General features: G+C 31.2%; 1 long non-coding RNA gene across 2 annotated transcripts; it reads left to right on the top strand.

Moving 5' to 3' along the window:
* The first annotated feature begins 5,951 nt into the window (after positions 1-5,951).
* LOC141564889 (uncharacterized) lies at positions 5,952-18,139 on the top strand. 2 transcript variants are annotated; one of them, XR_012488780.1, is made up of 3 exons: positions 5,952-6,029; positions 10,822-10,914; positions 17,955-18,139. It is a non-coding gene; the product is annotated as an uncharacterized LOC141564889 (long non-coding RNA). The 2 variants fall into 2 exon arrangements; XR_012488779.1 differs by lacking the exon at positions 17,955-18,139 and adding an exon at positions 11,204-11,516.
* The last annotated feature ends 243 nt before the right edge of the window (positions 18,140-18,382 follow it).

Genomic DNA, 18,382 nt, shown 5'->3' with positions numbered 1-18,382 from the left:
ACAATGGTTGAAGTTCAATTTTGGTTTCAAAACCTGCCTTAGAAATATATTAGTTATATGATCTTGGACAAATCACTTTACTTCTCAATTATTTAAATAATTATTTAAGACTTCAAGTTGCAGGAAAGATGGTGGAAGGATTTTTCATACCAGAAATTGCCTTTGTCTATGAAATCACTTTAATCAAAAATACGGTTGAAGCTGGAAATGAGAATATTGACTCACTTGGATGAACTTAAATACACTAATGTACATTCCTAACTCAAAAATATATGGACATTTTATTGAAAAGATTGTCCATTTTTCTCCATATTTAACATCTGCATATATTTCTTTCTTTTTCACTAATAGAATAAAACTTTTGGCAGTGAAGTATGACATCAGTTTATAAGCACAGACTTTATTTGTCTCTTTTGAGATGTTCTATTGTTACATCCTGAGTAAAGTTTGTCATTTTAAGCAAATTTAACATACAACATCCAATCTAGAACATACATTATAGATCTTTGCTTGTTATTCACTTGAAATTGTTGCTAACAAAAGCATTTTCTACAATAGGAAGTCTAGGTAGTCAAAATTTTATTTATATAAATTATATACACACATAAATGAGGCATCCAGATTTATGCTTTGTGTGACCCTTTTAACTCTCTGTACTTGCAGTTAAGTTGTATATTTTTCCATAGGAGCACAGTAACTCACAAGAAAATGACTAACATTGAAAACTCAGTTAAGTCTCAAAGATAGGCATTAGTTCTCAGACATGGCACTCCTTTTGGGAAATCAAAGTTTTTATTGCTGGATAAATTAATGTTTCAAATGTATGAATACAGATTCTGTTTGCAAATTTGTCACAATCTGTCTTCCAGCCGGAAGAATTTATACTGTATACAGTAATGGAAAACAGAAAAGTGCATATTTCACTAAATTGCAGCTGTGTGGAAGATTTATATGGTTGTTTTTTTGTCAGTGAAACATGTACTGAAACACCCATGTATTTCACTTGTGTGTTGTAAATGGATTGTGTGTATTTATTTTTAAACTAATTCTACATCAAATTCATAGTATACATAAAGTTCTAAGTACATTACCCAGCAGAAATAAACTAAATTTGTCCTTGGTAATCCCATTATTTAAAAAGACAGTTTGCATTTAAAATATTGAAGAGGATTTAACTTTTAGTATTACAATGCTAACCTTTAGGGATTTCAATCCACACATTTTCTTACTTGTTGATATTATGTCTATATAGAGAACAAAGTCAGGTAGATATTCAACTTTTACCTTAATTGATCAGGTTATATAACTAATCCAATCCCTGTCCTAGACTTCTGAATTATTCATTTGGCCTCCATTTAATTCTGTACAGACCAAGACATAACTTTCTTTTCAATTCCATAGAATGTTAGCTTAGAGTTACTATTACTGTGTCCTAAAGAAAATGGGAAAATTCTGGTATTTGTTATTTATGGCAAAAATCATAACTATGATAACAATTTTGAATTAATCCATATGTGTGTATGTATGTACGTATATATATATATATATATATCTATATCTCTATCTCTATATCTATATATATATATATATATATATATATATAAACTATTGCAACCCATTGGGTAGGATATTCATTTTACTTACAGAATTTTCTCCCTAATTTTTTTTTTCCTTTCAGTGTCATTTCCTTTTAGAAAAAAAAATTCAAAACAAAGGCCAACATTTTTCAACTGTGAAGTATTGGATCCAATTACTCTCAGCAACTAAAAACAGAGTTTATTTTAATAGGATTTGCAATAAAACAAGGCATATAAAAATCAGATGCATAGGCAAAGATTTTTTCATCTTTAATCATTAAGCTACCAGTACAAATTGAGCCTTGCAGTTGTTTCATTCCCAAAGGAGATCAGAGATTTAAAGAATTCAGAAGGATTAAACATTCGTGTTTGAGTGAACATGCTAAGTGTTTTTGTGCCTTCTATCATTAAAACCGTATTTTCAATGCTTTATTTTAGATGCATGTTACAACCCTCCCTCTCCCCCCACTGCCCAAATGAAGGGTTGTAACTCTTTCTAGACATTAGCATTTAAGACTGCTTTAGTGAATATCCCTATCATAGCTATTCCTAATATCCCCTTACTTTATGCTAGCAATGAATAAGATGCAACATTTCAGAGAATCCTTCTCCTTTTCCTCATTTTCTTTCAAATTATTATATCATATTTTCTTCTCTATATAAGCATTAAAATTATGAGACTTTACTTAATTTCCCCATTGCCAATTAATTCAGGTAGAATGTATCAAAGTTCTTTCTTTAAGTGCATGCCCAGTATAGGGAAAGCCCTATGAATTTTCTAATCCTCCACATTTTGCCAGTTATCCTTGATGCTTACATCTCAGTGCTGTTTTGTTTGGGGTTTTTTGGTTTAATGTGGGAATTAGGAGGGCAGGAGTAAAATCAATAAAGGAGAATCCATACCTTGTTACCCCTCTGTGTAAAAATTTTTGTGTAAGATGTTCATTATGGTTCATGAAGGTATGAAGGTCCTATAATCAGCTTCAACTGGATTTACCCACTGGAATATTGTACTTAAGAACAATACTTCTATTAGACAAGGTAATATTCTTCATCTTTATAGGTATGTTAGGAACTTCCTAATTAGCAGTAGACACAAAATTAAAAATATAACATTGGATTCTGGCATGAAAATTCATTACAAATTAAGTAAAGTTGAATGAGCAAATACTGACATTTTTTTTTTAATCTGGGAATATTGGGAGAAAAGGAGTTTAAAACAAACTAATTATTTCTAAGGATATTACCATATTTTTAAAATGTTGGGTTATCTGTGTAGTCCCTTTTTTTTAATGGCAGCTAGGTTGCTTGATAGAGTAGTGGGTTTGAAATTGAGAAGACTTGAGTCTTCTGGGCTCAGACACTTACTAACTAGTCATTTAACTTCTTTTTGTCTTAGTTTTCTTTGCTGATAATAATAATGGTACATACTTTTCCAGATTGTTATAAGAATCAAATGAAATTATATTTAAATAATGTTTATATTTAAACAATAATTAATAATTAATTTGATTTTCTCAAGTGAGATATGTTTGTAATTTGTTATTGTAATTGTAATTGTAAACTATGTAACACAGTACTTGGCAGATAGCAAACACATAGTAAATATCTGTTACTTTACCTTCCCTTCTCTTTATGTAGTTTGGAGAAACATGACCAGATCAGATCAGAGATTAATGACAATACATAGTTCTAAATAATTGTTACAGAAGAATTCCCTGAAGCTTTAATTTTAGGCAATATCCTCCTATTATCTTCTCCTTGAAGTGTTCCATATGGTTTATATAATCCTGGTACAGATATCTCCAAATCATTTCATTTTAAAAATTATTTTGATCCTCTTTTCAAGATATTTTAAGTGTTATTCAATAAAATCATAACATTTATAGGAACTTAAAATAACTTTTAAATAACAATGATGATATTAAAATTTGATCGTACAAAGAGTTAAAACCAAGAGTTCCCACTAAGATCACTCTAAAGTATTGCTTTATATTCCATGAAATGTTAAAAGTTTTTTTTATATTAACATTTTGTTCTGTTTTGGGGTTTTTTATTTTTATTTTTTAATAAATGTGGTATGTGACAATAATCAAAGAGAACTCCCCTTAAAACTAATACATGGATACAAGCTTCTATCAGTGTTTGTACTCCTTTCACTGAAGTATATGAATCTGATTCTAATGTGCAGTTTTCATAGTTACCTTATTCTCAACATGGCTAAACCTTTCCCATGATCATAGATATCAAGAAAAAAAAGGTAGGCTTTTTATTCTCATCCCTTCCTGATTCTAATTCTAGGATGTTATCCATTCTACTCTGCTATTTTTCCTTCAATTTAAAGATAGGTATAAATATTATACTACTCAAAAAAGAAAAAACATACTTTGAACTTTTTCTAAATAAATTCCAAAGAGTTAGTGCAATTCCTAATGAATAAAAGATTTTGAACATCCACACATAGCTTAAAAATTAATTTATACTTATCTTAAGAAGATGAAATTCCTACATTAGGAAATAAAATAAGTAATCCTAAATTCTGCATTTTATAGAATGCTACCATCAGACACACTGATGAAAAGGTAGATAGTTTTGTGTTTTAGAGTAGTCTATAAAGTAGTTCTTGAGATAATTAACAGCCTAGAAAATATAAAATAAGAACTTTTTGGGGAAAAAAATTTAACCAGAAATCTTTTCCTGTTAAACATTATTATTTTAATACAGTACATCTGATTTTAAATTTCTGTATATTCCAACCTCTGTATGTCTTAATTCATAATGCCATGAATTAATAAATTCATAATTGTTGGTCATTCTTCTGACCAACAACAAATCTTCCTCTGGTGGTCAAATTTTTCTGGTGACCAACCTCTCTAAATTTAGGCTAGTCATTGGACAATAATGATACTACCTACAAGGTACAATTTGTAACTTGGTTGGAATCATGCACACTTTGTACATGGCTGGCATAGCTTTCTTAGAGCACAAGGCTAAATCCAATTTTGTTGTGACAAAATTAGTTAAACCTAAAGATAAAATTAAATGTTTTCTTAAAAATTTAGAATATTAAAGCATCTCAGGATCATAAATTTGAAGATAAATTCTTACTTATACTACTTGTAATATAGATATAGATAGAAAATAGAAAAGATTGGACTGAAAGGCCTAAGTCTTCATCTTGGAACTATTTTTTAAAAATTATATCTTTGATATTGATTTCATCTACTTTTGTTTAAAAAAGAAAAATAAAATATATTGGATAAATATTAGTTGAAAGTTCTGTTTATTAGAATTCTAGTAGATGAAGACGTTGCTGTACTAAGGAACTGATATTGCATTCAGACTAATTATAAGTCTGATAAAGAAAAAAAGAAACAGTTTAGACCACTTCAGAGACATTAATTATTGTCCAATTTAATCATTGTTAAAGCAAAATGGAGAGTTGAGGCAACATAATTACATAAAAGACCTCACTTTATTTTCACTATAATCATCTAGATTACTTCTCAACACAGTATATCACCAAGTATTTCTTCAAAAAATGTTTCTGCCACTTTTTTTTTACCAGAAATATATAGAAAAGAGAATTGATGGATTTCTTATTGTACTATTACCTGAAAGGTTAGAGTTAGAAAACATAATTATTTATAGTATAATCACTTTCACTCTTTTTCTTTCTACTAACATATAACATGAATTACTGAGGAATGTTGTACATAGGACCATAGGCCTTACAGACTTGAGGCTTATTTGTTTGCATTTTTTTAACTGATATGTTTTTTACTTATTTAACATAATTCTAAGGAACATAATTTTTAAAAGTGTAAATTTTCTTAAATGCAACCAAACAGGTTTCAACATAGGTAAGTCATTTAACTATAATAACCATGATTATCCACTGGCTTGTCTTGCACTATCATACTTCTTACTAAGTATAATTTATGTAAAATTATCCAAAAATAATTTTCTAAATATATATAAAAACAGAATGATGAAATTTAAATTTAGAAGGATACTTAACCAGACCAAAGATACTTAACCTGGGATTTGTGAAATTATTTTTTCCCTTTTTTATAAAGACAACTATTTCAATGAAATTGATTTATTTTTAATTCTATTTTATTTTATGCATAAAATTTATTTTGAGAAGGGGGTCTTCTAAGCATTACCAGACTTCCAAAGAGATAAATCACATTAAAAAAAAAATAACCTCTTATCTATACTCGTGCCCTCTCTTTTGCATCTAGGAAATGAGTCCTAAAAGTATGGAGATGGGTTACCCAAAGTAAAATATATAGTAATTAATCAAAACTGAACCCATATTCCTCTAACTCCAAATTGTGTTCTTCTGCTTCTCTCTTTACATCATACAGCCTTGAAGCAATTCAATGGGACATTCTATCAAATATTTCCACTTTGATATCTTGGATTTTCTAATATAATTAAAACATGGTGAGTTAGTGATTTAGTAATTTATATACATATATGTATGCATACAATATTTTAAAGTATTGATAAAACACTTGTTCTGACCATGTTGTTTGTCCTTTTTTTTTTTTTTTTTTTTTTTTTTTTAAGAGAAACATGACATTAGTGAGGTGATTTCAGTGAGGAAGGGCTGTGTAAAGTCACCAGACTTATTTTCTCCTATAGTCATATAGGTCTAGTGGCAAGATATTAAATCAGGATCAGTGGAGATGTCCCTAGATACAGAGAGGGACCTTGTCTTTTTTAATTTAAGGTCTTTAACAGGCTTCAGTTTGACTGAGAAAATGTACAATTTGGAATTAAGGCTAGATAAGAAATGTTATTTTATATAGTCAAAAAAAATCAGTCTGGGAAGGGAAGACCCTCAGGGTTTCTGGCCAAAACTGAAACAATTTCTATTAAGTTGATTCTGAGCCAATACAAACAATGACCAAGTAGGACTTAGCCTGTAACCTATTGTTGATCCATTAAGGAAAGCCATGGAGATTTGGGTTTAAGGAATGATCCTAGCCTGCAGATCAAAAGATATCTTGGGAGGTTTCAGTAATCAAAATTTACATTCTTTTGAGCAGAGCCCCTACAGGTAATAGTATAATACCCTATATGGAAAGATGAAAGAAAAGAGAAACAAGAAAAGCCAGCTATTGTGTTAAACAAGCTTTGGAGTTGGAACTTTAATAGAGAGAGACAACAAATCCAAGGGCCTAGTCTCTAGGGAAGGGAATTTTGATCTGATGAGTCATAGTTGATTCACTGATAAATGAGGTAATTAATTGACACATGCTTTCCAGAAGATGATTGTATTGATCTGATTACTTAGCCCAGAGTAAGAAGTGGAAAACAAGCAGTAGGGCAAGAGAGCCTAGGTGCATGGCTGAATGGATTGTAAAGCAAGTCTAGATGTTACCAGGTATGTAAATTTAAACTCAATTATCAACAGAACTGCCTTAGGGCAAGGATTCCAAAGTTTAGTGATGGAACTTCTCCAGGTATATTGGTCTATTGCAGAGAAGAACGGCAGAACCAAAACTACTATGATAGATAGCTATAAGAGATATGAAAAAGAATTAAGATGTCTGCACTATCATACCTCTGAGATTTTCTTTCTTGAGTGGGATTTATGCATCTCAGAAGATCACAGTTACCATAATTAAAACCAGATTGCTGGAAGTCAAGAAGAGTCTTACATGTTTATTTTCTTTCTTTCTTTCTTTTTCTTTTTTTTTTTTTGTACTGAGTTTATTTATTTTTAATATACATTGTTTTATGAATCATTTGGGAGAGAAAAATCAGAGCAAGAGGGAAAAAAGCTCTGGGAGAGATTAAAAAAACAGAAAAAAAAGAAGTGAACATAACATGTGTTAATTTACATTTAGTCTCCTTAGGTCTTTTTTCTATATAAGATGGCATTTTCTGTCCAAAGTCTATTGGGATTGCTGTGCATCACTGAACCACTGAAAAACTATAATGATCAACTATAAAAGCCTTTTATAGTTGATCATAACACAATTTTGCTGTTATTTAAAAGTTTATTTTCAATATGTGGAAGTATATAATTTGAAATATAGCATAAGAGGATATTGGTGAATATCCATATCAATGACTTTTCCTCTGCTTCAGTGGACTATGTTCTCCACTGGATCCCAGAAAAAAACATAGAATAAAAAAGCTGAGTCTTTTCTTTTCTCTTTTTCTCTCTCTCCCTTTTTTTTTTTGAGTCTCTCTACCCACCAGATTATTATATTTTTGAAAGCCTGATATTATTATCAAATTTGATATTTAACAGGTAATCTTAACTTCAAGTCTGAGATAGAATAGACTTTTAAAGCTTCATCATTTTGGAAGCACTAAGACTATGGCTACCAAGGCACAGCTAAGTCTCCATTATCAATAAGTGATTTTCATAATCATAGCTCTCAACTCAGATAAATAGTAATTTCAGAAGGTGGTGCTCTCTCTCCTCCCACCCATAATAGGATAGACACTAATTTTAAAGTTTGTGAAACCGAGGGCTCATGAATTTAACTTTACATATGTTATAGTTTCTACTTCTATGTATTAAAGAAACTAGTCATAATAAGTCATTCATTTATTATTTCATTTTATTCAATACATCTACTATTAATTTTCGTAGACCTACTATCTTTCTAATCAAGCCCCATCTAGCATTCACCTATTCAATTTCTGTCAAATGAACCACTATTTTCCCAGTCTCCCAGGTACATAACTTTGGTCTTATACTCAATTATTCACTTTTCCTTATCCCATCCTCTTACCCAATCAATTATCAAATCTTGTCACTCATGTCTCCAAGATGTTTAAAAAAAAAAAAAAAAAAAAAAAAAAAAAAAAAAAAAAAAACCTAGATACTTTCTCTATTTACACTACTGCTACTTCAGTTCAATTCCTCCTTGCCTCTTCCTTGAGTTAACTCAATAGTTTCTCAATTGGTCTTCATTTTACAAGCCTCTTTTCTCCTCTAGCCTATCCTTTATAATCATCATCAGTGTTGTCATCAGCACTTTAAGGTTTGTAAAACTCTATATAAATATTAATTCATTTGACCCTCACAACCATATGACATAAGTGCTATTATTATCTCTATTTTCTGGATGGAAAAAAATTCCCCTGGAATTCAGGGGAAAAAATGAGGCTTGACTAGGATCATCCAGCTACTAAATGTTTAAAATAGGTTATAAACTCAGATCTTTCTGACTAACTGTGCTCTATCTTCTGATTCATCTAGATGCACATATCTACCAAAGGGATTTTCGTCAACCAAAAATATGGTCATTTCATTTGCCTGCTCAATAAACTTCCAAGGCACTCTACTGCCTCTAGAATAAAAGTCAAATTTTTCTTTTTAATTTTGAACACTTTTTACAATCTTTCCAGCCTCTCTATTATAATAGGATACTTTTTCCCCAATAATATTTTAGTTTCCCAAATACATGCTAAGATAATTTTCAGCATTCATCCCTGCAAAACCTTGTGTTCATTTTTCTTCCCCTCTCTTTCCACTCCAAGACAACAAGTAATCCAAAGGAGGCTAAACACATGCAATCATTCTTAAACATATTTCCATATTTATCATGCTACACAAGAAAAATCAAATTAAAAGGGAAAAAGAAAACAAAATCAAATAGGAAAGAAAAAAAAAAAGCAAACAAACATAGTATGCCTTGATCCACATTTAGTCTCCATAGTTCTCTTTCTGGATGTGGCACTTTCCTTCCCAAGTCTACAAAAGGATACTTTATGGAGTGTACTGTATCCTGCCTTTGCTCTGGTCTATACACAACCTGAAATGTGCTCCCTTTTCAGAGTCCCTTTAGGGAATCCCTCACTCCCTTCAATGTATAGCTCAAGAATTGTCTTCTAAGTAAAGCTTTTCTTGATCTTCCAAATAGCAAATATACTGTCTCTTTGACTCTCTTGTATATAAGAACTATGCATTTTATTTTTATTGATTCTCATTTTCTATATTCAGTGCATACTTACATACACACTTGCTGTCTTTCTTGATACGATAGTTTTAAGTGAATACGGAAATAGCATTATTTGTATTTACATCCTTAGCTTCTAATATAAAGCTTGATAGAAAATATGTGCTTAATAAATGTTTGTTGACTAATTGATAAAAAGTGAAGTGAGCAAATGTTCCATGAAATGATGTTTATGGTCAATTTTTGGAACATAAGATATTAACTTGTTTTTCTCAACGGTTAACAGATTTTGAATAATAATTAATAATAATTACTACTAATTATATAACGTTTTGTGGTTTGCAAATCACTTCACAAGAACCTTGTGCATTAGTAGGAAAGGAGCAAAGAAGGTAAAGAATGAGAACAAGCATTTATTAAGTACATACTTTTTGCTAGGCAGTATGCTTAGTACTTACACATATTACCTCATTTAATCCTCATAACAACTCTGTGAGATAGGTACTATCATTGTTCCCATTTTAAGGTTGAGGAAAAGGATACAGAGAGACCTTAAATGATTTGTCTAGAGTCACAAAGTTAAAAATAAGGAGTATGTACATAATACTTAGTACATACCAGTTAAAGGTGTTAATATTAAATGCTTTACAAATATGATCTCATTTGATCCTCATAACAACTTTGGGGAGGTATATGTCATTATTATTATCCTCATTTTTTTAGCTGAGGAAAGTGAGGCAAGTAGAAATTTATCTAATATCTTGATTCCCTGCACAAAGCTGTATCCATAAATCTAAGTGCTATTATTATCTTCATTTTAGAAGTCCTCTAATTCAAAATACTTTTTTTTTACATTAGTTGAGGAAAAAGTGAATTAAGAGAAGATATGACTTTCTGAAGTTCACATGGGCAGTAAGTGAAAGAGAAATTATTTGAACTCAAGTCTTCTGTATTTTTTCTACCATACCAAAGTTTCCCAAGAGTATCTGTGAGCATCATTACAACTTCTTCATCTTCTACATTTGTTTATATTATTAGTATTTTACAAGAGTTCACATTTATAACTAATGTCATATCTCTTGCTTTCTCAATAAATGGGAGATGCTTCAGAAGGAGGAAGAGAAATTGAAACTAATAAATGAATATTAAATATAGTAATTTTTTAAATTTAGAAACAATTTTTAAGATGTTGGTTGTCATAGAAGATTTTTAAATGTTATTTTTTCTAATTCTTATTTTAAGAATAACCTATTCTTAAAAATAACCTAAATTTAAAAATTCACCTTCTGTGAATTCTACCTATGTTTTAGGAGAATTAAGAATGAGAAATGGAGAAATTGGAGATGCAGTGTGTCTATGCTGAGAGATTTGGATGTTCATGGGGCAAGCACCCCTTTACACAGGTAAATTAGAGATGCTTCTTGATATGACTTCATAGGCATAATCTTCATAGTTTTTAATAGAAATACTTTATTGTTGGTTCCTATGTAATGCCTAGCACAGTGCTAATCACATAGCAATCACTCACTAAATATTTATCAAGTGAGAAACAAAAGTACAAGAACTAATTTTTAAAAATAAATCATCAAAATACTTTGATTTTTTTATACTATCTGAGATTATTACTAAAAATAGAAGAGAGCTATAGGACCAACATCCATTCTGTACCTTTGTTTTCCTGTATCTCAACAGATAATTCAACACCTTTTGACCAACTTACTATGAAATATTTAAAAGGCTAATTTGAAAGTAATGTTGGCCTATAGTTAACATTTGTTAAAGACCATGCCTAAGTGAAAGAGAAGGTCAATTCTCCTAGAGCCTCCACAGCTGTGTATAACAACATCTGAAGGAGTTGCAAAGGAGCCTTTACTGACACAGATGTTGCTTGTAGAATGGGAATGAGATAAATTGTAGGCAGAGGGAAGAGGAGAGAGGTCAGAGAATGCAACTGTCTCTCAGTCTCCTATCATCATCATCATCATCATCATCATCATCATCATCATCAAGCATCATCATCAAGCATCATCATCAATCATCATCAATCATCATCATCAATCATCATCAATCATCATCAATCATCATCAATCATCAATCATCATCATCATATCACATGAAGAGATCTATTCTATAAGTCTGGGTTAGACCTCCAGCAGGTGGCTCCCATATCTCAACAAACATTATAATTAAAGCTTTTCCAATTATTGGAACTTTAGTGAAGGTGCTCCTATGTAATCTCAAGTACCTAAGCTGACCCACATGTCTTGGTGAAATGTCTGACACTTTCTATATGAATAAGAAGATAGATGTATTGAAAAAAAATCTCCTAATTATTGTTTTAATTTCTTTTTCATTAGTGGTAAGATCACCCTTTTCATTTTTGATGTTAGTAATTTAGGTCTTTTTTTCCTTTCCATTTTCTGATCTAAAACCAAAAGGTTATCTCTCTCTTTTTTTTTCCCATAAAACCAACTCTTAGTTTTATTTCTTAGTTCAATAGTTTTTATTGTTTCTATTTTATTAATCTCTTTTTTGAATTTCAGAATTTCTAATTAATTGGGGGAATTTAATGGCTCTTTCTATCTTTTTTTAGTTGCTTGTCTTATTCATTGATCTCTTCTTTCTCTATTTTATTCATGTAAACTATTTAGAGATATAATATTTCCCCCCTAAGAACTGCTTTGGCTACATCCCATAGATTTTGGTACATTGTCTCATAACTTTCATTCTCTTGGATGAAATTATAGATTGCTTCTGTGATTTGTTGTTTGACTAACTCATTCTTTTGAATTAGAATATTTAATTTCCAATTAATTTTTAATGTACTTTTCCTTGGCCTTTTATTGAATATAATGTTATCAGATTGTGATCTGAAAAAGAAGCATATACTATTTCTGCATTTGATTGTAGGGTTTTTATGCCTTAATATATGATCACTTTTTGTGTAGGTGCCATGTATTGCCAAGAAAAAAAAAAAAAAAAGAAAAAGCAAAAAAAAGATGTATTCCTTTCAGTTCCTATTCAATTTTCTTTAGAGGCATATTTAGATTTCCTAGGATCCTATTAACCTCCCTAGCTACTTTCTAGTTTATTTTGTAGTTAAATTTATCTGATTCTGAGAGGGGAAGGTTGAGGTGCCCGACTAGAATAATTTTGCTATCAGTTTCATCCTATAACTGGCTTAAAATCTTCTATAGTAATCTGGCTACTCTGCCAGGTGATGCATACACATTTTGAATGGTTACTATTTCATTATTTACAGTACTCTTGATCAAGATGTAGACCTTTAAAAAGGTCTATTTTTATTTTTTCTTTATCAGAGATCAGAATTGCTACCTCTGCTTTTTTTACTTCATCTGAATCATTACAAATTCTGTTCCAGCTTTTTACCTTTTCTCTGTGAGTTCCTTTGTATGAAATGTGCTTCTTGTAAACAACATATTTTAGGATTCTGTTTTTTCAATCTAATCTGTTATTTGCTTCTGTGTTATGGGGGGGTTCTTTCCACTCATATTCCATAGTAATGATTACCAGCTCTGTATTTCCCTCTATCCTATTTTCTTCCCTGTATATAATTTTGTTCTGTCTACCCTGTCCTTAGTAGTATTTTTTTTTTTACCCAACTCACCCATTACCTTCTCTCCTCTCACCCTCCCTCCCTTCTCTCACATTTTCCTCTAGTGTTTCTGCCCTCCCTTCTATCCTGACCCTCCCTCTTTTGTTCCTATTTCTCCTACTACTTCTTTATAAGGTTAGATAAATTTCTATACCCAACTGAACGATTAAGTTATTCCCTCTTTCAGCCAAAACTGATGAGATCAAGCTTTAAACAATCGTCATCCCCTTCCCTTTTCCCCCTGGATTTTAATAAGCCCTCTGCACCTCTTCATGTGAACTAATTGTCCCATTATACCTCTCCTTTCCTTTTTTTCCAGTACAGACCTTTTTCTACCTCTTAATATCTTTTTCTTTGATGTTGTCATATCAGAGTCCATTCACAACCACACCCTTAGTCCATGTGATGTCCCTCTTTGTCTGCCCCAGTGTCAGAAACAGTTCTTAAGACTTAGAGATACTCTTTTCCAATCTAGAGATGTAGAGAATTTTAAGTTTAAGTAATATATATTTTCCCTTGTTTTTATTCTTCTTTTAAACCCTGTGTTTACAGATTAAATTTTTTGTTTAGTTCTGTTTTTTTCAATGAAATGATAGAAAGTCTTTTATTTCATTGAATCTTCATCTTCTCCCCTGAAAGATAATGCCGAATCTCACTACATAGTTTATTCTTGGTTGTAACCCCTATTCCTTTGCTTTCTGGCATATGGTATTCCAGGCCCTCTGATCTTTTACTATATAAGCTGCCAGATTCTAGGTAATTCTGACAGTTACTTCTTGATATGTGAATTGTTTTTTTTTTTTTTTTTTTTTCTGGCAGCTTGTAATACTTTTTTCTTGAGATTGTAGTTCTGGAGTTTTACAACAATATTTCTTGGGGTTTTCCTTGTGGGATTTCTTTCCAGAGGTGATTGTTGCATTCTTTCAATGAGTATTTATTTCCCCCTCTGTTTCTAGAATATTGGAGCTGTTTTCCTTAATGATCTCTTGAAGAATATTATTCAGGCTCTTTTTCTGGTCATGGTCTACCTGAAGGTCCAAAAGGCCAAAGCCCAAAGAGGCTTCAAACCAATTCATATCATTTTTTGAAATTTCTTCTGTGGACATTTTCTCCTCGTCTGAATTTGTGTTTTAATCTGCCTTGTTGCCATAGTAGCTTTCTATGGTCAAGGTTCTTTTCTGTTTCTGTTTCTTGCTCATTTTTTTATCTTTTCATTTGGCATTTCCTCTTTTTTGACTTTTAGGGTCGAGCTTTGCTTCTGGGGCAAAGGGGGAATTGAACTAACTTCCTGTGTATCTCTGAGCCTTGGTTTTGAGCACAGAGGCTTCTTGAGTTTGCAGGGAGGAGCTTTGCCTGGTCTTCCCAAGACAAGTCTGGTTTCCCAGAGTTTGCCTTCTGAGCTGGGAATGGAAGCTGTCCCATTAATCTGTTCCTCTACTAAGCCAGGACTCAGGGTCTTAGTTGCTGATTTGCTGTGATTCAGACCCTCTCATTGGCTTTCCCAGAGTCTATCTGAGCTAGGCTGAACCCCTTTTCACCCTAGTAAGACTGTCCTTTCTTTTCTTTTTTTTTTTTTAATTAGTTATAGTTTTTATTTACCAGATAAATGCATGGGTAATTTTACAGCACTGACAATTGCCAAACCTTTTGTTCCAATTTTTCCCCTCCTTTCCCCTCCCCCAGATGGCAGGTTGACCAATACATGTTAAATATGTTAAAGTATAAATTAAATACAACATATGTGTACATGTCCAAACAGTTGTTTTGCTGTACAAAAAAGAATCAGACTTTGAAATAGTGTACAATTAGCCTGTGAAAGAAATCAAAAATGCAGATGGACAAAATAGAGGGATTGGGAATTCTAAGTAGTGGTTCATAGTGATCTCCCAGAGTTCTTTTGATGGGTGTAGCTGGTTCAGTTCATTACTGCTCTATTGGAACTGATTTGGTTCATCTCATTGTTCAAGAGGGTCACATCCAACAGACTTGATCATCATACAGTATTGTTGTTGAAGTATATGATGATCTTCTGGTCCTGCTCATTTCACTCAGCATCAGTTCATGTAAGTCTCTCCAGGTCTTTCTGAAGTCATCCTGTTAGTCATTTCTTACAGAACAATAATATTCCATAACATTCATATACTATAATTTATTCAGCCATTCTCCAATTGATGGTCCTCCACTACAGTTTCCAGTTTCTGGCCACCACAAAGAGGGCTGCCACAAACATTCTTGCACATACAGGTCCCTTTCCCTTCTTTAAGATCTCTTTGGGATATAAGCCCATTAGAAACACTGCTGGATCAAAGGATATGCACAGTTTGATAACTTTATGAGCATAGTTCCAAATTGCTCTCCAGAATGGCTGGATAAAACTTGCCCTTTCTTGAAGACCTTCCAATCTATCTTGATTCCGTCAGACTATTTAGAGGTTTGGTTTCATGTGGTTTTTGAGGGAAACTGAGGGAACTTAAGCAGCTCGCTGACTTTACCCCTCCATCTTGTCTCTATTCCTAGAAATTGACTACTGAAGGTAGTCAGCAATAGCTCACTTTGCTGTGGAAGGGACTCCTCTTTAAAGTTTGTTGTATATTGCCTCTCAGATCTTTTCCAATGAGAAAATTACCTGTTTTTATTTATGTTATTAGATATATTGTATTATATGTATATATATATGCATATATACATATACATACATATAATATATACATACATAATACACATATATTATATGTATAATATTTATATATAACTAATTAATATGTTTTTATTTTTTAATCTTATCTGTGATATCATGTAGATATCTGTACTGTCAAATCTAATAGAAATTATGTGCCACATGTTGACTTAGAAAACCACAAATCAACATTTTCTGTGCTGTATTGAACTTTTATATTTTATGTTTTATATAAATATTTTCTGTATACATTTTAATTTATTTTAGGTTGTTTAGGAGTTTTGTAGAATCTACTTTTTTATATTTTTATAAGTTATATTATATAGTGCTGGAAGTCTTTATTATGGAGGAATAAAATGCTTAAACTAATTGCTCCAGTAACTGCTATTATGAAAACAGATCATTTTTGTCAATACTAAATATTCCAGTAAAGTTCCTCAAAGAACAAATGGATGGCCAGAAAAGGAAGGGATCAAGTCATTTGGTGATAAGAAGTTCTTCCTATTCGTTGGTCCATAGATTAATAATAATTTGCAATTTTGCTATAACTCTACATATATTTTCTGGGGGAAAATAACTTCACAAAATAATTGCCTATACCCTTGTTCTCATCACATGGTCTTGATTCACTATGGTACATTTATCTTCTATGTTAAATTGAACATAAATTCAAAATTTGCATTCTGCTCAAATTGTTCATTAATATATCAATCTTATTGGAATAAAGTTAAAATTTCAAAACAATCATTGTAGTAGAAGTATAATAACAATAGCTCAAAATAATATAACATTAAAAATGTATAAAGTATTTTATGTATTTTACCAATTTCATTCTTGCAACAACCCTTCAAGGCAAATGTCCCCATTTTATAGATAGAGAAGTTAAGTGACTTGCAGTAGTATTAGAAGCAGGATTTGATCTCAAGCCTCAGAATTCCAAGTTCAGTTCTATCTACTAGCCCATCCAGCTACCAAAAACTGTTAAGAAGTCTAAAAGAAGTGTCTCAGATTATAGAGCAACTCTGGGAGACTTAGAGAAGATTATGAATAATAGTCAGATAAGATAGCGGGTATTTAATGATTTATGACATTTAATATAGCATCTACATTGATCAAGCACACAACTATTATAATATTGAAGAAAGAATATGCTAACTCATTTATGGAACTAGTGAATTCTAAATAAATAAAGCCATTTAATGAAGCTTTTTGATTGGGATAAAAGATTTACTCTAAAATGGTGAGTAATATACTTGAGAACATTGATATAGGATAATAGTTATTTTTTATTTTTGTTTTTAACTAGATCCTGTATAGACTGGTAACTTTGTAATATAATGTCTGGTTTGCATGACTTGTCTAAATCTTCTATAGTTTCATCATGTCTTGTACATATTTATTCTTTACAATATTCATACATAATTTACTGTTTAAACAACTTGTATTCTGTGGGAATTTAACTTGACATTTAATTCAGTCACAATCCAGACCTGCTTTGTTTCTAATTATATTTTTCAAAATTATTGCTTGTTCTGTTTCCTACATTCAAAATTATTTCTGGAATTTAATTGATGTCTTAATGAATACACATTCTTTCTTTTTTTTTCATATCCCATGAAAATAAGCCTATTAATTGACAAAACTGTTTTTTTTTTTTTTCAGGCTAGGATGTTTAAAAAATCAGCCATGATTGTGATTTTAAAAGTTTGAGGGAGTTATAGACAGTCTCATAAAATAACATTTTAAAACAAAGTAAAATCTAGCCATTTAGTATTCTTTACCAGAAAGGGGAAAAAAGCTTTGTGAATTATTGCTGAATGCTTCTGGTGACTAAAAAATGATAAACTTTAGAAAAAGAAATTGAAGATAATGTTACAAAGATATATGTCCAAAACATGTAAAAATCTTTCTTTTAAAAAATAATTATCTGGTTTACAGTAAATATAAGATAACTATTAAGAGACCAAATCTGTAATTTATAATCACAACAGTAACTTCACCATTAGTCTTAGGAGCAAGACTATTTAAAATTATTTTCTTTGGTCAGTTAATGTCCCATATGTTATCTTATGTCTTATGGGAATATTCAAGATAAATATCATTTCTTGTAACCAACGTATTACAGAAATATTTTTTTTTTTTATCAACAGACAGCTTAAATGGTAGAAAAACAAGCAAACACCAACCTTAGAGATGGACCATCCAATCTATTTTAAACTTCCTTGCTGCGACAGTATCAGACCAACACCTGAATCCCATCCTTGCCTGTTAAAGGTAACACTACAGGATAGAGGAGATATTTCTATTGCAGATAGTGATGCTCAACTGATGAGACATGATGGCCAAGGAGTTTGTCTAGTAGACAACAAAGGGACAATAAATTCATTAAGTCCAGTTTTCTTCAGCCCAATATGAAAGCATTATGAGGAATAATATTTCCTGGTATTTTTCAGTGTTAACTACATGATACCGCCATATAAATATTTTCTTCAAAACTAAAACCAAGAAAATGTTGTATTTGACATAGCTACAGCAATAAGTTCTCTAGGGAGGGACTCTGGGACCCTTTATAATAACC

Source organism: Sminthopsis crassicaudata, chromosome 3 (assembly GCF_048593235.1).
Source record: "Sminthopsis crassicaudata isolate SCR6 chromosome 3, ASM4859323v1, whole genome shotgun sequence".
Taxonomy (NCBI): domain Eukaryota; kingdom Metazoa; phylum Chordata; class Mammalia; order Dasyuromorphia; family Dasyuridae; genus Sminthopsis; species Sminthopsis crassicaudata.
The sequence above is the reverse complement of the archived record's forward strand: the minus strand, read 5'-3'. Positions and strand labels throughout refer to the sequence as shown.